Source organism: Macaca thibetana, chromosome 1 (assembly GCF_024542745.1).
Source record: "Macaca thibetana thibetana isolate TM-01 chromosome 1, ASM2454274v1, whole genome shotgun sequence".
Classification (NCBI taxonomy): domain Eukaryota; kingdom Metazoa; phylum Chordata; class Mammalia; order Primates; family Cercopithecidae; genus Macaca; species Macaca thibetana.
Genome location: NC_065578.1, coordinates 207,078,297 through 207,100,501, shown reverse-complemented (window position 1 = coordinate 207,100,501; position 22,205 = coordinate 207,078,297). Strand labels below are relative to the sequence as shown.

Genomic DNA, 22,205 nt, shown 5'->3' with positions numbered 1-22,205 from the left:
CTTGAGCCTTGGAGTTCGAGACCAGCCTGGGCAACATGGCAAAACCCCATCTCTACTAAAAATACAAAAATTAGCCAGATGCGATGGTGCATGCCTGTAGTCCCAGCTATTCAGGAGGCTGAGGCAGGAGGCACACTTAAGCCCCGGAGGTTGAGGCTGCAGTGAGCCGTGATCATGCCTCTGCACTCCAGCCTGGGTGACAGAGCAAACCCTGTCTCCAAAAAAAAAAAAAAAAAAAGAAAGAAAAAAAATACTGCAGTGGAATTGCAGAACTGCAAAGGGAAATAAGAACAATAAAATCCTAACTTCTCACACAAATATCAGACAACTTTTTTTTGCCGGGTGCAGTGGCTCACACCTGTAATCCCAGTACGTTGGGAGACTGAGGCAGGCAGATCACTTGAGGTCAGGAGTTTGAGACCAGCCTGGCCAAAATGATGAAACTCCATCTCTACTAGAAATACAAAAAAAAATTAGCGAGGTATGGTGGCACACACCTGTAGTCCCAGATACTCAGGAAGCTGAGGTGAAAGGATCACTTAAACCCACGAGGCAAAGGTTGCAGTGAGCCAAGAATGCACCACTGTACTCCAGCCTGGGTGACAGCGCAAGACTCTGTCTCGAAAAAAAGAAAAAATATGCATATATAGACTTGTTTTTTTTAGCTAATCCTCAGCATATTACCATCTTGTCAGAAGGGGACTTACTAAGACCAGGTCTTAGGTGACCCAAACAGAGCCTCCTTTTTTAAACCCAAGGTGATGGACCAATGAGGAATAGCCCCCCAAATTAACACTAGACACAAAATACCTGTAGGAGCAAGGACAGGGGCAGCCTGCCTGCCAGTGACTAGGTGAGAAGGAGCAGACACCTGGTACTGGCTTACTACTCCTGCGTGTGACGTGTACTTTCCTTGCTAACATTAACTGGGGCTGGTCCATCCAGAAAGAGGTTGAAGCTACTAATGCCAGGGGTGAAAAGTCTTTAGAACAACCGGCAACTCCTTAGACTTCTACATGTACAAATGCTTAAAACAGCACATTCAGCACCCAGAAGTCCAGCTCACGAGGCAAAGCTGTTGCCAACGGCAGCTTACCATCAGCAGATGATAACTGTCTCCAGCCCCACTAAGTTCCGACTAGGACCGACCTCTGCACCAAAAGAGTTTTGTTTTGTTTTGTTTTGTTTTGTTGAGATGGAGTTTCACTCTTGTTGCCCAGGCTGGAATGCAATGGCATGATCTCAGCTCACCACAACTTCCACCTCCCAGCTTCAAGCGATTCTCCTGCCTCAGCCACCCAAGTAGCTGGGATTACAGGCATGCATCACCACACCCGGATAATTGCTTATATTTTTAGTAGAGACAGGGTTTCTCCATGTCGGTCAGGCTGGTCTCGAACTCGCGACCTCAGGTGACTCACCTCAGCCTCCCAAAGTGTTGGGATTACAGGCGTGAGCCACCACGCCCGACCTTCAACAAGAGTTTTAAAAGGATTAAGGTAGCTGTCTGTGAAAGGAAATTTCTTAATATAGGTGTGCACAAAAAGAGAAAGCACCTATTATTTCATATTTTATTTTTCAACTTGTTAAAGGTTATATTTTTGAACTCCTCTCCTAAACAAGAAACCTGCTAACTCTAACTTAGTGTTCTCCAAAACAAAGGGTATTATTTTAAAGGTATAACAAGATCTATAGGGAATGCTAAAATTACGCACTTAATGCATCAATGTGAGTTAGGGAAAGCAAAATCTTCCAGAGTCTTAAACTTTGAGTGTTATTTTCTGGCAGCTCCTGAAAGCAATCTGAGAAAAATACAACAGAAAAGATGAAGAATTGTTTTATAACAACAATAATAAAGATAATATAAAAAGTTAGATTCCAACATTCAAGGAATTGGTTCTTTGGTTAACCTGGACCATAATCCTATCAGGAGTCAGTCCTGATATTTCATCTAGAATCCCAATCACTGAAGTTTTCCTCCCTCTTCAGCCTGTTCTCAAATCTATTGAAGTTAACAGGCAAGATAAGAGAGAAACTTGTATCACCAGCAGTTTCCTTGCTCATGCTCTTTTCAAGAATATCCCTGGTTTGAGAGATGTCTCCCAAGAAGGGAAAACAAAACTTTTGCTTTTTTGTTTTTTTCTGAGAGAGTCTTGCTCTATCACCTAGGCTGGAGTACAGTGGCGCTATCTTGGCTCACTGCAGCCTCGACCTCCCAGGCTCAAGTGATCCTCCCACCTCAGCCCCCCAAGTAGCTGGGACTACAGGCGCACACCACCACACCCAGCATATTTTTTGGGGGGGGTACCGTGTTTTGCCATGTTTCCCAGGGTAGTCTTGAACTCCTGAGCCCAAGTGATCCTCCCACCTCAGCCTCCCAAAGCGCTGGGATTACAGGTGTGAGTCACCACACCCAGCTGATGCTGCTTTTAATGACTAAGAGTGGACAGTTTTTCTGTCTAAGAAGATTAAAAACTCACTGGTGGCGCGCAGTGGCTCACGCCTGTAATCCCAACAGTTTGGGAAGCCAAGGTGGGAGGATCACTTGGACTCGGGAGTTCGAGACCAGACTGGCCAACATGGTGAACCACCGTCTCTCCTAAAAATACAAAAATCAGCCAGGTGTGGTGGCACATGCCTGTAATCCTAGCTACTCGTGAGGTTGAGGCAGAAGAATTGCTTGAACCCAGGAGGCAGAGGTTGCAGTGAGCCGAGATCACGCCACTACACTCCAGCCTGGGTGACAGAGTGAGACTCTGTCAAAAAGAAAAAAAAAGATTAAAAAGTTAGGCAATGGCAATGAAGCAGTACTCTTATGCACACGAATCAGTTTGTGAACACAGCCCTTGGGCTGTAACTGTGGGCACCACTGAGAAAGGCTTCTGGAGAGGCTGGCTCCCCAAAGTGGCTAAAGAATCTCACATTATCCATATGATAGTAATAAATCAATTCACCCAGTGAACCCTGCAGATTAGCTTTCCTTGAAGTCAGGGTTCTGAGGCAAGGGCTCCAGAGTACCTGAGGCTGGCCCACAATTTTACAGACAAGTATATCCGTCCATTTTCTGCGCAGAATTAGAGCAATTCATATTCATATTCAATTCAACATAGGATTCAACTTTTTTTTTTTTTTGCAAGGGAGGAAGCGGTAACCCAGACAGGTAGTTGAAAGCCCATTTGTAGCATAATCATTAGGGCTGCCATTCTGCAAACACCTGCAGTGCCCCAAACTAAGTTTGTGACCTTACATTTCAGAGACCCCTGTTATTCATGCTTTTATTTACGGAAGTAGCGAATCCTAAATTTTGCTTGCACTGATTCCATTTCTGATTACCCTTGTTCAAGCAGAGCATAAACTGCATTCCAGTTCTACCAGTCAACTTGCCACTGTGCAGACGTCTCCACTAGGGGAGGATAGTTGTGTGGCCTCCCTTCTAACAGAGACGTCTGAGATATGCTCAGAATGTGTTTGTAGGGAGGCAGCTCTCAAGTCTTTTTCTTTTTTTTCTTTTTTTTAGACAGAGACAGAGTCTCACTCTGTCGCCCAGGGTGGAGTGTGGTGGCATGATCTCAGCTCACTGCAACCTCCACCTCACGGATTCAAAAGATTCTCATGCCTCAGCCTCCCAAATACCTGTAACTACAGGTGCACACCAACACACCTGGCTAATTTTTGTATTTTTAGTAGAGACGGAGTTTCACCATGTTGGTCAGGCTGGTCTTGAACTCCTGGCCTCAGGTGATCCGCACACCTCAGCCTCCCAAAGTGCTGGGATAACAGGCATGAACCACTGCACCCGGCCTGCAAGTCTCTTAGAAGATAGGAGTTGGGAAGGGAAGTGGGAATCCAAGCAAAACATATTGTTTCCTCGTAGACTCTCTGACCCTCGATTCTGTCAGTGTTGATCTGAAAGAGGAGGTCCAGGCAGCTACATAACCTCCATATTATCTCACCTGGACAGCCAGGAAACACCAGGCACTGCCTCCAAATTAATACCCAGCAGTCCACTAGGAGCAGATGAGCATCATGACAAGACACAGCATCCGTTCCACTTCCTCTCCCACTCCAGATGAGCCCTGCCGCCCCTCTCACCCTGTTATCTGTTCTCACTTCCGGTTCTCTCTGAGAGAGGTAATAGGCAACTGAGCAGACTTCGAAAAAATGGGAAGGATTCCTGCATCTTCTCTGTAAGAAGAGGTGAACCTGTTTCAAAACTGGCCAGTCGGAGGTCCAGGATGTCCAGCCAGAGTCATGAGCCCCGAACTATGGATTCACCTCTCGATATTTCTAACCAAGTTATAACCACTGGCTCTATTTTTTGCATTGTCAGGTAAAGGATTCAAAAATCTTTCGGCACTGGGCAGGGTGCAGTGGCTCATGCCTGTAATGGCAGCACTTTGGAGGCTGAGACAGACGTATCACCTGAGGTCAGGAGTTCAAGACCAGCCTGGCCAACATGGTGAAACCCCATCTCTACTAAAAAAAAAAAAAAATTACAAAAATTAGCCAGGCATGGTGGTGGGTGCCTGCAATCCCAGCATGGTAAGAAAACTGCAGATCAATGTTCCTCATGAACACAGACACAGAAATCCTCAAAAAATGTTAACTGGACTCAGTTGTGTGTAAAAAGGTACATTGTGACAACATGGGGGTTTATCTTACAAAAGAAAGGCGAGGAAATAGGGGGCACATGAGTTTGGGGAGCTACAGGAGTTCTATGTGCATGAAACAGGATGAAAGATGGGGAGAGCCAGACATGAGGCTGGAGGAGGAGCAAGAGGCCAGCCTTGTATGTCAGGACTGCTTGAAAGGTTCACAAACCTTTTTCCTCTACTGCATGAGAACCCAACCTTGGCAACCACCTAGCTCTGTTACCATGTATTGCTGCTGTAACAAATTACCACATACTTAGTGACTTAACACCAGTTTATTATATTATAGTTCTAGAGGTCAGAAGTCCAAAATGGATCTCAGTGGGCTAAAACCAAGATATTGGCAGAGCTGTGTTCCTTCAGGAAACACCAGGAGAAAATCCTTCTTGCCTTTTCCAGCTTCTAGAGGCTGGACACTTCCCTTCACTTGTGGCCCCGTTCCACCTTCAAAGCCAGCAGTGTAGCATCTTCATCTCTCTCTCTGACTGACACCAACTGTCCTGCCTCCCTCTTTCACTTACAAGGCCCCTTGCGATTGCATAGGGTCCACTAGGATAATCCATGATAACCTGCCTGTCTTAAGGCCAGCTAGTTAGCAACTTTAATTAATTGCATCTGCAACCGAAAACCCCCATTATCATGTAACATAACATGTTCACAGGTTCTGGGGAGTAGGACACAGATAACTTTGGGAAGCCGTTATTCTGCCTGCCTCACCTTGTAAACCAGTTAAGATGCTACATGTCAACTACATTGCCAGGCAACGTTGCTTACGGTAAAAATGGCCCCTGACTGGTGAATTACATATGGACTGGGAGTAGCTAGGAATGGAATTTAAATATCTGATGTAGACACCATGCTTTGAACTTCTCAGCATTTTGGTGACTGCTATGGTCTGAATGTTTGTGACCTGCCCCCCAAAAAATTCTGTGTTGAAACCTAATCCCCAGTGCAGTAGTACTGGGGCTTTAGGAGGTGATTAGATCATGGGGGCAGAGCCCTCACGAATGGGATTTGTGCCCTTATAAAAGAAGCCTGAGGAGCTTTTTTACCCCTTCCCCCAGGTGAGGACACAGTGAGAGGTGAACAGTCTGCCACCCAGAAAAGGACCGTCATCACAAGCTGACCATGCTGGCACCCTGAGCCTGAATTTCTAAGCTCAGGGAACTGTGAGAATACATTTTTGTGGTTTAAAAGCTACCCAGGACAGGCATGATGGCTCACGTCTGTGATCCCAGCACTTTGAGAGGCCAAGGTGGGTGGATCACTTGAGCCCAGGGGTTCAAGACCAGGCTGGGTAACACAACAAAACCCCACCTTTACTAAAAATACAAAAATTAGCCAGGTGCAGTGGTGTGCACCTGTAGTTCCAGATACTTGGGAGGCTGGGGCAGGAGGATCACTTGAGCCTGGGAGGTCAAGGCTGCAGTGAGTCACGATTGTGCCACTGCACTCCAGCCTGGGTGACAGTGAGACCCCGTCTCAAAAAAAACCTACCCAATTTATGGTATTTTGTTGTAGCAGCCCAGGCGAACCAAGACAGTGATGCTTGTGAAAGGCACATCCCCTGCGAACTGTTACAAGAGATACTGCCCCTGTGGTGGGCATCTTCCCACACGGACCCTGCCCCTCCCTGTGAAGGCCCCATCTGCTTGCACCGTGACCGTCACATAGGGCTAAGATAACTCCTGGATGCTACATACTCTGTTGTGAGAACTTCTCCAGGACTCCTCACACAAGGCAGCCTGGCACTGTTCTGCTGGCAAGCCGGGGCCTCTGTCCCTGTCCTTCTGAAGAGATCAGAGCACATTCTGTCATCGTCTTGTGTGTCTGAATGTCTAGTCAATCTTCGACATCGTCCTGGGCTAAAGAGGGGCTGTCTTCCATCTAATAACCAATGAGGCGCCAACCCTTATATTTGTAAATACTTCATTTTCTTTTTCTATCTCTCTCTCTCCTTTTTTTTTTTTTTTTTTTTTTTTTTTTTTTGAGACGAAGTCTCACTCTGTCGCCCAGGCTGGAGTCAAGTGGCACAATCTCACCTCATTGTAACCTCAACCTGCCAGGCTCAAGCGATTCTCATGCCTCAGCTTCCTGAGTATCTGGGACTACAGGCATGCACCACCATACCTGACTAATTTTATTTATTTTTTATAGAGACGAGGTCATACTATGTTGCCTAGGTTGCTCTTGAACTCCTGGACTCAAGCGATCCTCCCACCTCAACCTCCCAAAGTGCTGGGATTACAGGCAAGAGCCACCACACCTGGCCAATACTTCATCTTGTTATCACCTCTTCATATATACTGGCAATGCTCAGGCAACCTCAGTTGAAACTGAGACCCAGAATGGTTGGTAATTTGCCCACATTTGCCCAGGAAGTTAGTGGGCTCTTCCCCCTTCTCAAATATGCTAAAAAACAACCCACCTGCTTGGCAACATTGTCTAATGCGAAGTTGGGATTAGTGCCCAGTTCTTCAAAAGATCTTTATGGACCCTAAGTCACAGATATACATCCAACCAATGAACAAATCTACTCACTGACTTCCTGCTGGTGCTGGGCACTACATATTCAAGAATCTCTGTCCAGGGAGGACGCAATGGCTCACACCTATAATCCCAGCACATTGGTAGGCCAAGTGGGAGGACTACTTGAGCCCAGGAGTTCCAGACCACCCAGGGCAACATAGCAAGACCCTGTCCTACAAAAAAATAAAAAATAATAAAAATTAGTCCAGCATGGTGGCACACACCTGTAGTCCCAGCTACTCAGGAGGCTGAGGTGGGAGGATCACTTAAGCCCAGGAAGTCGGAGGCTGCAGCGAGCCATGATGGTGTGATGGTGCCACTTCACTCTAGCCTGGGTGACACAGTGAAACCCTGTTTTAAAAAAGAGAGAGAGAGAGAGAGAGAGAATCTCTGCCCTGTGGGTAACTACATTTTATCTCTCTTGCAGTTCTTCTTTTTTTTTTTGTGAGACAAATTCTCACTCTGCCACCCAGGCTGGAGTGTAGTGGCGCTATTTCAGCTCACTGCAAACTACACCTTCCAGGTTCAAGTGATTCTCCTGCCTCAGCCTCCCGAGTAGCTGGGACTACAGGATGGGCCACCACACCCAGCTAATTTTTGTATTTTTTTTTAGTAGAGATGGGGTTTCACCATGTTAACCAGGCTAGTCTTGAACTCCTGACCTCAGGTGACCTGCCCTCCTCAGCCTCCCAAAGCATTGGGATTACAGGCATGAGCCACCGCACCCGGCCTCTGGCAGTGCTTTTTTATCTTGACAGAGACACATGGCCAGGGGGAGAGAAAGAGGAAACCAGCAGTTTGGTAGGAATTTGAAACAGGAGGCTTATTCTAGCACCTTGAATAGGCAACAGTAGGAAAGCCAGAAATTAGTCAAAGATGATAAAGACATTCGAGAAAGACACAGGAACCAGCTTGAAGGGGCTCCCACTGGCCAAATCCAGGACAATTTATGCATCAAAATAAATACTGATAGTAATGAATTGTAGCCTACTGAATAAACCAGAAAACCCTGAGGGCGTCCTAATAGCAGCCAATAATTGGATATATTGAAAGTTTGATAAGGAACAAGTTTAGACAGTTTCAAGGTACCTTTCCACAAATTCTTATTCACCACAAAAATAAAAAGTAACTCTACAGTGAAGAAACTTGGTAGACACCACCTTAATCACGTGATGACAATGAACATCATTAATGGGACAAGGTGACATCTTGGGCTACTGGATAGGATGCAATGAGAAGAATGCAGTTTGTCTTCTGTGATATTCCTGCCAAAAGATAATACCTGCATCTAATGAGGAGACAGAAAAGAAGCCCAAATTGAGGGGTGTTCTACAAAATAACGGCCGCCATCTTGGAAGGTGCTGTGGGTCATCAAAGTCAAGGAAGGGCTGGAGGGAACTAAAGAGACATAAGAACTACATGTGGCGTGTGATTCTCAGCTGACTTCTACTGCTATGAAGGGCATTACTGGTACATTTGATGAAACCTGAATAGGGTTAGAGGGTTAGATGATGGTAACGTATCAATAATAGTTTCCTGACTTTGATGGCTGTATCATGGTTACGTAAGAGAATGTCTTTCTGTGTAGGAAATAAAAAGTATTCAGGGCTGACAGGGAGTTAGGTTGACATCTCCAATTCAAGTGGTTCAAGAAACTTTTTTTTTCCTTTTTTTGAGACAGGGTCTCGCTCTGTCATTCAGGCTGGAGTGCAATGGCGTGATCTCGGCTCACTGTCGCCTCCGCCTCCTGGTTCAAGCAATTCTCATGCCTCAGCCTCCCGAGTAGCCGGGACTACAAGTGTGTGCCACCACGCCCGGCTAATTTTTTTCTAGAGATGGGGTTTCACCATGTTGTCCAGGCTAGTCTCAAACTCCTGAGCTCAAGTGATCTGCCTGCGTTGGCCTCTCAGAGTGCTGGGATTACAGGTGTGAGCCACTGCGCCTGGCCAGGAAACTTTTCTTTATGCCGTACTTGCAACCTTTCTGAAAACTTGAATTGTTACAAAATTCAAAACATTTAATGTTAAGACTCTTTTTTTAAAGTAAATGATGCCAACAAGCATATGAAAAGATGCTCCACATCATTAGTCATTTGGCAAATGCAAATCACAACTAAAAGAGGGTACCGCTTCACACCCACGAGGACGGCTATAACCCAAAAAGTGGAAAATAACAAATGCTGGCAAGGATGTGAAGAAATTGGAGCTATTGCTGATGAGAATGTAAAATGGTTCCAAACAGGTACTCAAATACATGTTCATGGTGGCGTTATTCACAATAGCCAAAAGATGGAAACGGCCCAAGTGTCTATCAGCAGATGGGCGGATAAACTAAATGTGGTGCACCTGCATCACAGAATACTCTTCAGCCATAAAAGGGAATGAAATACTGATACATGCTACAACATGCATGAATTCTGAAAACATTACGCTGAGTGAAAAAAGCTGGCCAGGCATGGTGGTTCATGCCTATAATCCCAGCACTTTGGGAGGCCAAGGTAAGAAGATCGCTTGGAGCCAGGTGTTTGAGACAAGCCTAGACAGCAATGTGAGATTCCTGTCTCTATTTAACAAGAACAACAACAAAAAATTGAGAGGCCAGACACAGTGACTCACACCTGTAATCCCAGCACTTTCAGAGGCCGAGGTGATTGGATCATCTGAGGTCAGGAGTTCGAGATCAGCCTGGTCAACATGGCAAAACCCCCATTTCTACTAAAAATACCAAAATTAGCTAGGTGGGGTGGCAGGTGCCTGTAATCCCAGCTACTCGAGAGGCTGAGGCAGGAGAATCACTTGAACCTGGGAGGCGGAGGTTGTAGTGAGCTGAGATGGCACCACTGCACTCCAGCCTGGGCAACAGAGCAAGACTCCATCTCAAAAAAAAAAAAAAAAAAATCAAGTGAAAAATAAAACAAAGGAAGGATCTAGTCACAAAAGACTGCATATTTTGTGATTTTATTTGTGTGAAATGTCCAGAATAGGTAAATCTGTAGAGACAGAAAGCAGACTGTTGGTTGCTAGGATCTGGGAGGAACGGTAAGTGGACAGAACTGCTTAATGGAATGAGGTTTTATTCTGAAGGTGTGGAAGTGCTTTGGAACTAAATAGTGGTGGTGTTTGCAAAACATTGTGAATGTACTAAATGTCACTGAGTTGTTCATTTAAAAATGATTAATTTTATTGTAAGTGAATTTAACCTCAATACTTTTTTAATTCAAGCATTTTGATGTGAATTTGGTATTTTTTAAAAAGGAAATGGGAAGTGATAAAACATAGTTGGTAGCAGCTGGCAGCAGCCTTTAGAAACAGCATTTCCTAGCCGGGCGCGGTGGCTCACACCTGTAATCCCAGCACTTTGGGAGGCCAAGGTGGACAGATCACGAGGTCAGGAGTTCGAGACCATCCTGACATGGTCAAACCCTGTCTCTACTAAAAATACAAAAATTAGTTGGGCATGGTGGTGGGTGCAACTCAGGAGGCTGAGGCAGGAGAATCGCTTGAACCCAGGAGGCAGAGGTTGCAGTGAGCCGAGATCGTACCACTGCACTCCAGCCTGGGTGACAGAGCGAGACTCTGCCTCAAAAAAAAAAAAAAAAGAAAAGAAAAAGAAAGAAAGAAACAGTATTTCCTATAGCTGGTCCTAGAGGATGGAGTCGCCTTATCTTTCTTGGACAGTCTTGAAGTCCCACATCAGAATGGACCAAAGTGAGGGGAGGGGGCTGGGCCCTGTGCTGGGCAGGAGAAAGCCTCCAGGACCCAGGCAGGGAGGCTGGCCTCATGACAGCTGCTCGTGTGGCTCTGCTCTGAAGTTGGAGGCGGCACCCTAACCCTAGCAAGATGACTGAAAAACCATGCTGATGGGATGGCATGAAAGAGAGTCAGGCTGGGAGGAGTGAATGGATGAACTGCCGAGAACTCATTCTCCCTGATCAAAGCGCGTGACCCACTAAATTCGTGCTGGTGGTTTTCTACTACAGAGTCTGCGAAGTACAATGCATTTGCTTCAGATAATTCACAGAACCGCTTGTCTGCATGGTTTCCGCTGTAGACGGCTGCCTCCCGAGAGTAGGCCCCATGTTGCACCCAGCAGCGATGGCCAACCTCATTGAACACCACACTGTCCATCCGTGCTGCGTAATCTGATGTCGGTGGTGACACCATAGCTCATCTGTCACTTCTCCATTTAGCACCATTTCACTATTTGGTCTAGAAAGAATAATTTATTAGTTTTATTGGCACTAAAATCTGAAAAGTGCAGATTGAAGAACATAGAAAGAAACCTTCAGGGCCAGGCATGGTGACTCACGCCTGTCATCCCAGCACTGTGGGAGGCCGAGGTGCACAGATCATTTGAGGTCAAGAGTTCAAGACCAGCCTGGCCAACATCGTGAAACCCATTTCTACTAAAAATACAAAAAAAAAAAAAAAATAGCTGGGCGTGGTGGTACGCACCTGTAATCCCAGCTACTCAGGAGGCTGAGGCAGGAGAATTGCTTCAACCTGGAAGGTGGAGCTTGCAGTGAGCCAAGATCATGCCACTGCACTCCAGCCTGGGTGATGGAGTGAGACTCCGTTTCAAAAAAAAAAAAAAAAAAGGAAAGAAAGAAAAGAAAGGAAAGAAGGAGGGAAGGAGGGAAGGAAGAACGGATGAGCATGGGGCTTCCTTCCTCTGCCCGCCCTGCCCCCGCATGCTGCTTTGGGCCAAGGGTCTGCACAGGGCCCAGCCTTCTGACCCATGCTCCCCCTTGCCCATGAGCCTCCCACAGCCAGGACTTCCGCTACCCCTGCAAGTCATGAGTTGCTCTAACTCCCTGTGAACTCCATCTCTATCAGTCCTCCCGTCTGCTGGTCATGTGCTTCTCAGTTTCCTAAAGGCCTCCTAAGTTCAGCCTGGCCCCATGTGAACTCACGGTCACCCCATTCCACTTGCTTTTTTCTAAGTGTGCTGAACAGCACAGCACCATCTCCCTGGTGGTCAGCCCAGGTGTGCCTTCCTTTCCCACCTCCCCAGCATCCAGATCGTAACCACATCCCCTGGCTCTTCCACCCTCCTCACCACCTGGCCCTCCACCCCGTCTCCCTACCAGAGCGTCAGCATCTAGACTCCCGTGGTTCCCTCATTGGTCTGCTTGATTTTTATTAATTTTTTACTTTTTATTTTTCAGACGGAGTCTCACTCTGTCATCCAGGCTGAAGTTCAGTGGCACAATCGCAGCTCACTGCAACCTCTGCCTCCCATGTTCAAGCGATTCCTCTTCCTCAGCCTCCGGAGTAGCTGGGGTTATAGGCACATGCCACCAGGCCTGACTAACTTTTTGTATTTTTTAGTAGAGACGCAGTTTCACTATATTCAGGCCAGGCTGGTCTCGAACTCCTGACTTCATGATCCTCCCACCTTGGTCTGCTTATTTTGTTCACCTCTGATCCATTCTCCACACTAGGTTGAAGTGATCTTTCTAGAATGTAACAGCAGAGCGTGGTGGCGCACCTACAATCCCAGCTACTTGGAAGGCTGAGGCCAGAGGATCGCTTAAGCCCAGGAGTTCAAGACCAGCCCAGGCAACATAGTGAGACCCCCCCCCACCCCTAACTGTCAATCAAAAAAATAAAATGTAACAGCAATCTTTTTACTTCTCTGTTAAATAACCCTTCATTTGATGACACCTGCCTACATGATACTAGCCCCACACTCTTGTAGCACTCAAGGCCCTTCCTGGTCTGCTCCCTGTCCTCCTGGGCTCCAGGAATAAGGAACCACCCAGGGTTTCCAGAAAGTGCCAGCCTGGTTTTCAGTTGCTCCGTCTTTGCCCATTCTGTACCACCACACTTGCGTGGGAGTTCTGCCTCGAACTCGCCCTCTCTGCTGACAGCGCCTAGTGGGTCCCATTCATCTTCCCAGGCTCAAATTAAGTATAAAGCCCTTCCTAACCTTATCCTTACCTCCCTCCCCAAGAAGAATTGATCATCTTCTCCTTCTTGGCTCCTCTACCCTTTACCGACGTCCGTGGTGGCACCTTGATTTGATCGTTGAGTTTGCTGCTGTTAGTTTTATCTCCAAATAAATAGAAGGCAGGAATCACGGGCCGGGCTCAGACGCTCACGCCTGTAATCTCAGCACTTTGGGAGGCTGAGGCGGGCAGATCGTGAGGTCAGGAGTTTGAGATCAGCCTGGCCAACATAGTGAAACACTATCTCAACTAAAAATACAAATATTAGCTGGGTGTGGTGGCGCATGCCTATAATCCCAGCTACTGGGGAGGCTGAGGCAGGAGAATCGCTTGAACCTGGGAGGCAGAGGTTGTGGTGAACCAGGATCATGCCACCGTACTCCAGCCTGGGTGATATAGCCAGACTCCATCTCAAAAACAAATAAATAAAAAGCAGGAATCATATTCCAGCTCCACCCACTTCCTCATTTCTTCAGTGTGATGCCTGACATAGTATGTGTTGAATGAATGAATGAATGAATGATATGGGGTTCTCATCTTATTTTCATACTTATTAGCTATTTAATGGCTCTGGACAAATGACTTAGCTGGCTGGATATCAATTTTCTCATTTTATAAATAAAAAAATTGAGGTGAGTATAGGTTGTAAATTCTGCTTCTCAGTTCATGCACCCATCACTGTAAGATATTCCTCTCCCACAGCCATGAAACACCATACAATTCTCAGAGAGGCATTTCTTGTAGGTATTACAAAGAACAACAACAACAAAATCCGATTCTTTGTAGCAGTGAGCACAGACCTGTAGCCACATTTCTGGGTTCCTGACTATACTGAGTTCAGAGTTTGCCCCCAGAATTCATATATACCCAGAACTTTGGAATATGACTTTATTTGGAAAGTGGGTCTTTGCAGATATGATTAAGTTGAGGTCATACTGGATTAGATTAGAGTGGGACCTAAGACCAATGGCTGGTATCTTTATAAGAAGTGAAGATGGGGCCGGGCGTGGTGGCTCACGCCTGTAATCCCAGCACTTTGGGAGGCCAAGGTGGCAGATCACGAGGTCAGGAGATCGAGACCATCCTAGTTAACATGGTGAAACCCCGTCTCTACTAAAAATACAAAAAATTAGCTGGGCGTGGTGGCAGGCACCTATAGTCCCAGCTACTTGGGAGGCTGAGGCAGGAGAATGGCGTGAACCCAGGAGGTGGAGCTTGCAGTAAGCCGAGATTGCACCATTGCACTCCAGCCTGGGTGACAGAGCGAGACTCCGTCTCAAAAAAAAAAAAAAAAAAAAAAAGAAGCAAAGGTGACACAGTGAGACACAGAGAAGTGGGTTATGTGAAGATGGGGGCAGAGATTGGAATGATGTCAACAAATCAAGGAATAAATGCCAAGTGCTATCAGAGGTTACCAGTTGATAGGAAAAGATGAGGAAGAAGGATTTTCCCCTAGAGCCTTCAGAGGGAGCATGACCCTGCCAACACCTTGATTTTGGACTTCCAGCCTCCAGAGCTGTGAGAGAATACATTTTTGTTGCTTAGAACCACACGGTTTATAGTAATTTGTTCCTGCAGCTCTAGGAAGCTGAGACATGGCCCAGCCACGCCATCTCTCAACTGCCTTTTCGGCCCCCTTGCAGTGAACTGTCCACTTCGGTAGAGCTGCGATAAGACTCGAATGAAAATGAATTCATTCTAGACTGTAAGGTTTACAGACTGTACAAACACACAGGACATGGATTTATGTTCCTCCGTACATGCCGGTCAACACCGTGGTCCAGTTTAAGTAACCTGAATAACCCCAAAGTCAGAAAGAATTAACATCGCAGTCAGTGAGGGCTGATTAAAAGCCTCAGGCCATGAGTAGACTTCTAACATCTTCTATCGATTAAGATTTTTGTTTTCTACCTGCAAGGCCGAAGCAATGGTCAGGGAGTGTCTGGGGGGCCAGCTGGGTGAGGGAGTGGGTGGCGTGAACGGTCCCACGGAAGGTGGATCTAGTTTCTCTTTCTGCTGTTTATTCTGCACTAATTTGTCAAATGTCCCTTAAGTATAACCGCGGTCTGCCAACCTTCTCTAATTCTCTTGACCTTAAAAAGAACCAGATAAGGTGACAGGTGTCCAGCAGGCCCCAGCGTCGTTCAGATCCCACATTCTCTTCCTAAGAAACTGTGGTTGTCTCTCAAGTCCATTACAACCCGTGCCATGCCCAAAGCTTCCAATCCCTGGATGTGTTTAGCATCTGTGTGATTAGGTGTTATTAGATCAGCTGGATGCTATCAGGCACTCAAGATGTAAATTAAGTAATTGAGATCCATACTGTAAAATGCATCAAGCTTGCCTATCACAGTATTTAATTTGCAAAGCGGTTGAAGTCGGAGTGGGGAAGAGTCATCCCCCTGCGAGGGGGACCGTGTTCCTACTGCAGACATAGAGCCCTGGATGTCTGGGTGGGAGGGCACTCCCTTCAGGGGTCAGGACATTCAGCTCCAGCCTAGGATGACTGAGAAACAGCAGAATTGGTCATGTGGTGCTAAAATGCCACCTTACACATCCATGTGCACAGAGAGAAAGCCTGTGCCCTTTGCTGACGCAGCGATTATCACGTCCAGGTGAATTAGGACTTCCCCTGCCTATTATTATTATTATTATTACTACTACTAAGACAGAGTCTCGCTCTGTTGCCCAGGCTGGAGTGCAAGCGGAGCGATCTCAGCTCACTGCAACCTCCACCTCCTGGACTCAAGCAATTCTCCTGCCTCAGCCTCCTAAGTAGCTGGGACTACAGGCACCTGCCACCACACCTGGCCAATTTTTGTATTTTCAGTAGAGACAAGGTTTCACTATGTTGGCCAGGCTAATCTGGAACTCCTGACCTCAAACGAGTCACCCGTCTCCCAAAGTGCTGGGATTACAGTCGTGAGCCACCGCGCCCGGCCCTCCCCTCCCTTTTAGATCCCGGTGTGGAAGCGAACGTGACCTCCATTCTTGGAGGAACGCCAAGATGTCAACTCAGTTAGTGAAATTCTTGTGACAAGTCAAAGCCAATTTATCTTACAGCTGAAAGGGTGGAATCTTATCAGTGCTCACGCTGAATGCTAGGAGAACCCAGCCTGAACATTGGAGCAAAAGCAGTGCTATCTTGTGGGCCTGGTATCTAACAGAATTTTAGGGTAAAATGTTAGACCCTAGAAATAAACACAGTTTCACTAGGTGGAATCCTTGTTAGACCTGAGTGCCTCGTTGTATTGAGTTTCCCAAATAGAAGCTCTTAAATGAGTACTTCTGTCTCAGGTTTAAAAGCATTTTCAAGGCGGTCATCCAGTATACTAACGTCTGTTGAAATACTGTATCGGTTAGTGAGATGTAAAGCTGCTGTGACAAAGAAACCCAGAAGCATAGTGACTTAAAGAGTGGGGAAACGTATTTCACTTTCTCATACAAGCCCAGAAGTAAGAAGCCAGGCTAACGGGGCCGCTCAGCTCCAGGGGAGATTTGGGGACACGGGCTCCTTCCGTTTTGTTTCTCTCTCATCTCCCAGGACTGTGCTTCTCAGATTCTCTTGAGCATCGGAACCACCTGGAGGCCTTGTTAAGCCCCTTCCCACGCCCAGAGCTCCTTTTTTGTTGTTGAGACAGAGTCTCGCTCTGCTGCCTAGGCTGAAGTGCAATGGCGCCATCTCAGCTCACTGCAACCTCCGCCTCCCAGGTTCAAGCAATTCTCCTGCCTCTGCCTCCCAAGTAGCTGGGATTACAGGCACCTGCTACCACGCCCGGCTAACTTTTGTATTTTTAGTAGAGAAGCGGTTTTACCATGTTGGCCAGGCTGGTCTCAAACTCCTGACCTCAGGTGATCCACCTACCTTGGCCTCCCAAAGTGTTAGGATTACAGGCATGAGCCACCGCGCCCAGCCCCAGAGCTTCTATTCAGTAGGTCTGAGTGGGCCCAAGCATTTGCATTTCTGACATGCTCCCAGGGGACATTGATGCCTCCAGTCCAGAGACCACACCTGGAGGCACCACTCAGGCCACTGTCCTTGCCTGCCCTTGTTGAAGTTAAGCTGCAGACACATCCACGTGTGATGGGAAAGAGCTCAGAAGTCCCCAAATAGGATGTGAAAGCCCAGGCCTGGAAGTCGCACCCATCATTTCCACTCATTCGTCATCGGCATCTCCACTGGCAAGACGTGAGTCACAAAGCCACACATAGCTGCAAGCGACCCTGGGGAAAATCTAGCCAGGGGCCACCTGCCCTGCCACCATGACATTCTTGTGAGAGGAAGAGGAGCACGGATTCTGTGGACAGCCAGCCCACATACACCCATGACAATACGATCATTGCTTATTTATACATCTCCCCCTCAGCACCTGAGCTCTTTGAGGGCAGGCAAGTCTCATTCCATCTTACGGCTTCAGAATCTATCATAGAAAGCAACGTAGATGCTACGGTCCAGGTCAAGTGCTTTGGTTATACACTGAGAGCCGGGCGCCTCCCTCATAAGAATTTTCATCAGTCAGCATGGTGATTCCAGTAGTCCATGGCACCCCTCACCAGACAGTAAGCTCTGTGAGAGCAGAGACCTCACACCTGTGCCTCAAAGCCGAGCACCACTAGGGGGCTCCTCTTTTAGATGATTTAATTAATTCTAGTAGCTCCATCTTTCATCCATTGCTTGGAATGGATTTCAGATGTCAGACCACCAACCTATCCCATACCCTAAGAAGGGGTTTTAGACACCTTCCCTGTATCATCACTATTTCTCAAAATAAGGAAGTTGTTGGAGCCATCAGTACATCTGTGTGACTCTGGGTCATTACCCGTCACAACCCAGAGCTAATTTCGCTCCATTTAAGAACTGAAACAGCAGCAGCCATGGGGAATTAAAGTCACTGTTGAAGCCTCAGTTTATTCTTTCATGCCTATGAGAGTCACGTTTGTATGGACTGGCTACGGCATGCCTGCCCTATCTTGGCAATTGGGGCACAGAAGCCAAAAAAACAAGGCCTCTGGCCTTGAGGGCTCCCAGTTCGCTCACGGCCAGCCAGTGGGTCTTCCCACCACCTCACAATGAAACACAGCAATTTATTCAAAGACGAATATGTTTTCTTCTTTTGAGAGGGAAGAAAAGCTTTTGAAAACATCACGGTAAAATTTAGTGCTATTAAAAAGCAGCTTTCAGCCAGGAGAGGTGGCTCATGCCTGTAATCCCAGTGCTTTGGGATGCCAAGGTGGGAGGATCCTTTGAACCAGGAGTTCAAAACCAGCCTGGGCAATAAAGTGAGATCCTGTCTCTACAAAAAGTTTTAAAATTAGCTGAGTGTAGTCCTAACTACTCCAGACGCTGAGGTTGGAGGATCACTTGAGCCCAGGAGATTAAGGCTGCAGTGAGCTGTGATTGTACCACTGCACTCCAGCCTGGGTGACAGAGCAAGACCCTCTCTCTTTCTTACACACACACACACACACACACACACACACACACACACACACAAAAGCCAGGCGCCATGGCTCATGCCTGTAATCCCAACACTTTGGGTGGCCAAGGTGGGCAGATCACTTGAGGTCAGGAGTTCAAGACCAGCCTAGCCAACATGTTGAAACTCCATATCTACTAAAAATATAAAGATTAGCTAGGTATGGTGGCACATGCCTGTAATCTCAGCTATTTGAGTGGCTGAGGCAGGACAATTTCTTGAACCCAGGAGGTGGAGGTTGTGGTGTGCCAAGATCGTGCCACTGCGCTCCAGCCTGTGTGACAGAGTGAGACTCTGCCTGTCTCAAAAAAAAAAAAACAAAAACAAAAACAAAACAAAACAAAAAAACAGCTTTCTCCCGCAACCGGACAAAGGAATCCAGTCAAGAGCTAAATTCCCATCAACTCCAACAACCTGTGTTATTTTGAGAACTAGCAATGATACAGGGAAGGTGTCTACAACCACTTCCCGGGGTAGGCTGGTGGGTTGACATCTGAAATACGTTTCAAGCTTTGGATGGAAGATGCTATGCAAATGCCAGAAGGACAAGGATTATTGATAGTGTCTTTTCTGATGTGTGGCCTCTCAAAGAGCTTCTAGAGTTAGTAAATCATCTAAAAGAGGAATCTAAAAAGCTGATGGGGCTGTGAATAACACTAAGGGTCAGGAGAACAGCAACTCTGCTGCCCACCACTGTTACGACTGACTCACGTGTCTTCAGCCAGGCTCTTCATCTTGGACACTGCATAAGGTAGGACTGGGCCCTGCTGGTCTAGCTCAGAACTTCTCAAACTCTAACGCAAACCTGAATCACCTGGGTTAAAATGCAGATTCGGCCGGGTGCAATGCCTCACACATGTAATCCCAGCGCTTTGGGAGGCCAAGGCGGGTGGATCCCTTGAGGTCAGGAGTGTGTCATTAGCCTGGCCAACATGGTGAAACCCCGTCTCTACTAAAAATACAAAAATTAGCCGAGCATGTTGGCTCACGCCTGTGATCCCAGCTACTCGGGAGGCTGAGGCAGGAGAATCACTTGAACCTGGGAGATGGAGCTTGCAGTGAACCAAGATGGCGTCACTGCACTCCAGCCTGGGCAACAGAGGGAAACTCTGTCTCAAAAACAACAACAACAACAACAGCAAACCTGTAGATTTGACTTCATAGGTTTGGGTAGGACCTGAGATTCTGCATTGCTAATGAGCTCCCGGGGATACTGCAGCTGATGCCTCCCACCAGGCTGTGAGTAGCAGCACCCAACCTCCCCAGCCTCCCCCAGCCAGTCCTGTTGAGTGAGAGCCTGAGATCCGGGTGACACGACATCTGATGGGACACCAAAGTGTGGGACGCTCCAGCTAGATGCACACTTGAGCAGCGTGTCTCAAACACGGCTGCACATTAAAATCACCTGGGAAGGCCGAGTGTGGTGGCTCACTCCTGTAATCCCAGAACTTCGGGAGGCCAAGGCGAGGGGATCACTTGAGGTCAGGGGTTCAAGAGCAGCCTGACCAACATGGTGAAACCCCATTTCTACTAAAAATACAAAAATTAAGCTAGGCATGGTGGCGTGCACCTGTAATCCCAGGTACTTGGGAGGCTAAGGCAGGAGAGTCACTTGAACCTGGGAGTCGGAGGTTGCAGTGAGCCGAGATCACACCACTGCACTCCAGCCTGGGCAACAGAGTGAGCCTGTCTCAAAAAATAAAAATAAAAAACTCACCTGGGAAGCTTCAACATCCACTGATTCCTCAGTCCTCCCCCAGAGATTGTGGCTTAAAAGGCCTGGGGTTTGACTTGAGCATCAAGATCTTTATTTTTTTAATTTTATATTTTTGGGATTTTTTGAGACAGGGTCTCTGTTGCCCAGGCTGGAATGCAGTAGCATGATTATAGCTCACTGCAGCCTCAAACTTCCAGGCTCAGGCAATCCTCCTGCCTCAGCCTCCTCAATAGCTGGGATCACAGGCATGTGCCACCACACCCAGATAATTTTTTAATTTTTTGTAAAGATGGGGTCTGACTGTGTTGCCCAGGCTGGTCTTGAACTCCTGGGCTCAAACAATCCTTCTGCTGCAGCCTCCCAAAGCACTGGGCTTACAGGCATGAGTCACTCCATCCAGCTGGAATCAGGATCCTTGAAAGTCCCCCACAGTGGTTCAGATGTACAGCAAAGTCTGAGAAGCTCTGGTTGCCGATAGAGCAGTGGTTTTATCAGAATCCCCAAGAGAGCTAAGACAGCACTCTAAGGTCATGGAGGTGGGTAGAGCAGGGCCTTAGTCTCATTACGTTCCCAGAGGATTCTGATCCCAACCAAATTTGGGGAAACGATGGTAGAGAACGGCTTCCCCACAATGGGCTGGGGAGTGTGGGTGCAGCCTACAGGTGCTCTGCCTGGAGCCAGCACCTCAGCCCTCTGGGTGGGGCCTTGGGTAGCCAGAGTCAGTGGAGCCAGTTGCCTCAGTGGGTCTGTTTTCCCCAGAATGTGGTGGAAAAGTATAAGAAGCACTGTTATATTAAAATACAAAACAAAGGCCGGGTGCGGTGGTTCACGCCTGTAGTCCCAGCACTTTGGGAGGTGGGTGGATCACCACCTGAGGTCAGGAGTTCAAGGTTAGCCTGGCCAACATGGTGAAACCCTGTCTCTACAAAAACAGAAAAAAAACATTAGCCAGGCGTGTTGGCGGGCACCTGTAATCCCACCTACTTGGGAGGCTGAGACAGGAGAATCACTTGAATCTGGGAGGCGGAAGTTGCAGTGAGCTGAGATCACACCACTGCACTCCAGCCTGGGCAACAGAAAAAAAAAAAATAATATATATATATATATACACACACACACACACACACACACACACACACACAAATCAAACAAATTAAAAAAAAAAAAAAACTAAACTAAAACATGAAGCATTCCTGGATCTCTGTCAGAGCTCTTTACAAGGTCACAAGTCCCATTCATAAGAGCTCCGTCCTCATGACTTAACCACCTCTCAGAGGTCCCACCTCCTAATAGCATCACTTTGGGGCTTTGGATTTCAAAATAGGAATCTGGGGGGTGGGGGGACAGAAACATTCAGACCATAGCACAGGCTGAGAAAAATGCACCAAACATAACTTCAAACCATCTCCCCTGAAGTTGAAGCCAAAATGAATTTGGATTCCATTTTAGCCAGGGGAGCAAACAGGTCTGTCAGCTTATTCTTGCCGGGCTTTTAGCTTTGCTCCAAGTTCATTAGGATCCCTTGGAGATGGATGCTGTAGGGCAGAGCACTCGGTAAACCCTTGGGGAATGAACTCATTGATTTGCCCACCTGGGCCTCCCAAAATGCTGAGATTACAGGCATGAGCCGCTGTGCCCGGCCAGGTGTATATTTTTATAAGAAGAAAACACATTTGACAGAGGTTTGGCTGGAGCTGGGGCTGCTCGTGTTGGGGGTGGCAGAGGGACTGGGCATGCAGGTTTGCGGGGGCCAGGGGAGCAGTCTGGTGAGGCCTGGGGTGGCCTGTGGCCCCAAAGTTGTGTTTCCAGTCTGCTCTGGGTCAGATCTGAGGGCTCTCTGTCTGCCTTGAGCTCCCCATCTCCCCAAGGTCTGATATGGA

General features: G+C 47.4%; 1 protein-coding gene across 1 annotated transcript in view; it reads left to right on the top strand.

Annotated features, from left to right (window-relative positions):
• The window catches only part of GNG4 (G protein subunit gamma 4), a 94,622-nt gene that overhangs the window by 28,824 nt on the left and 43,593 nt on the right, over positions 1–22,205 (top strand). The gene's annotated exons all lie outside the window — the stretch shown is intronic.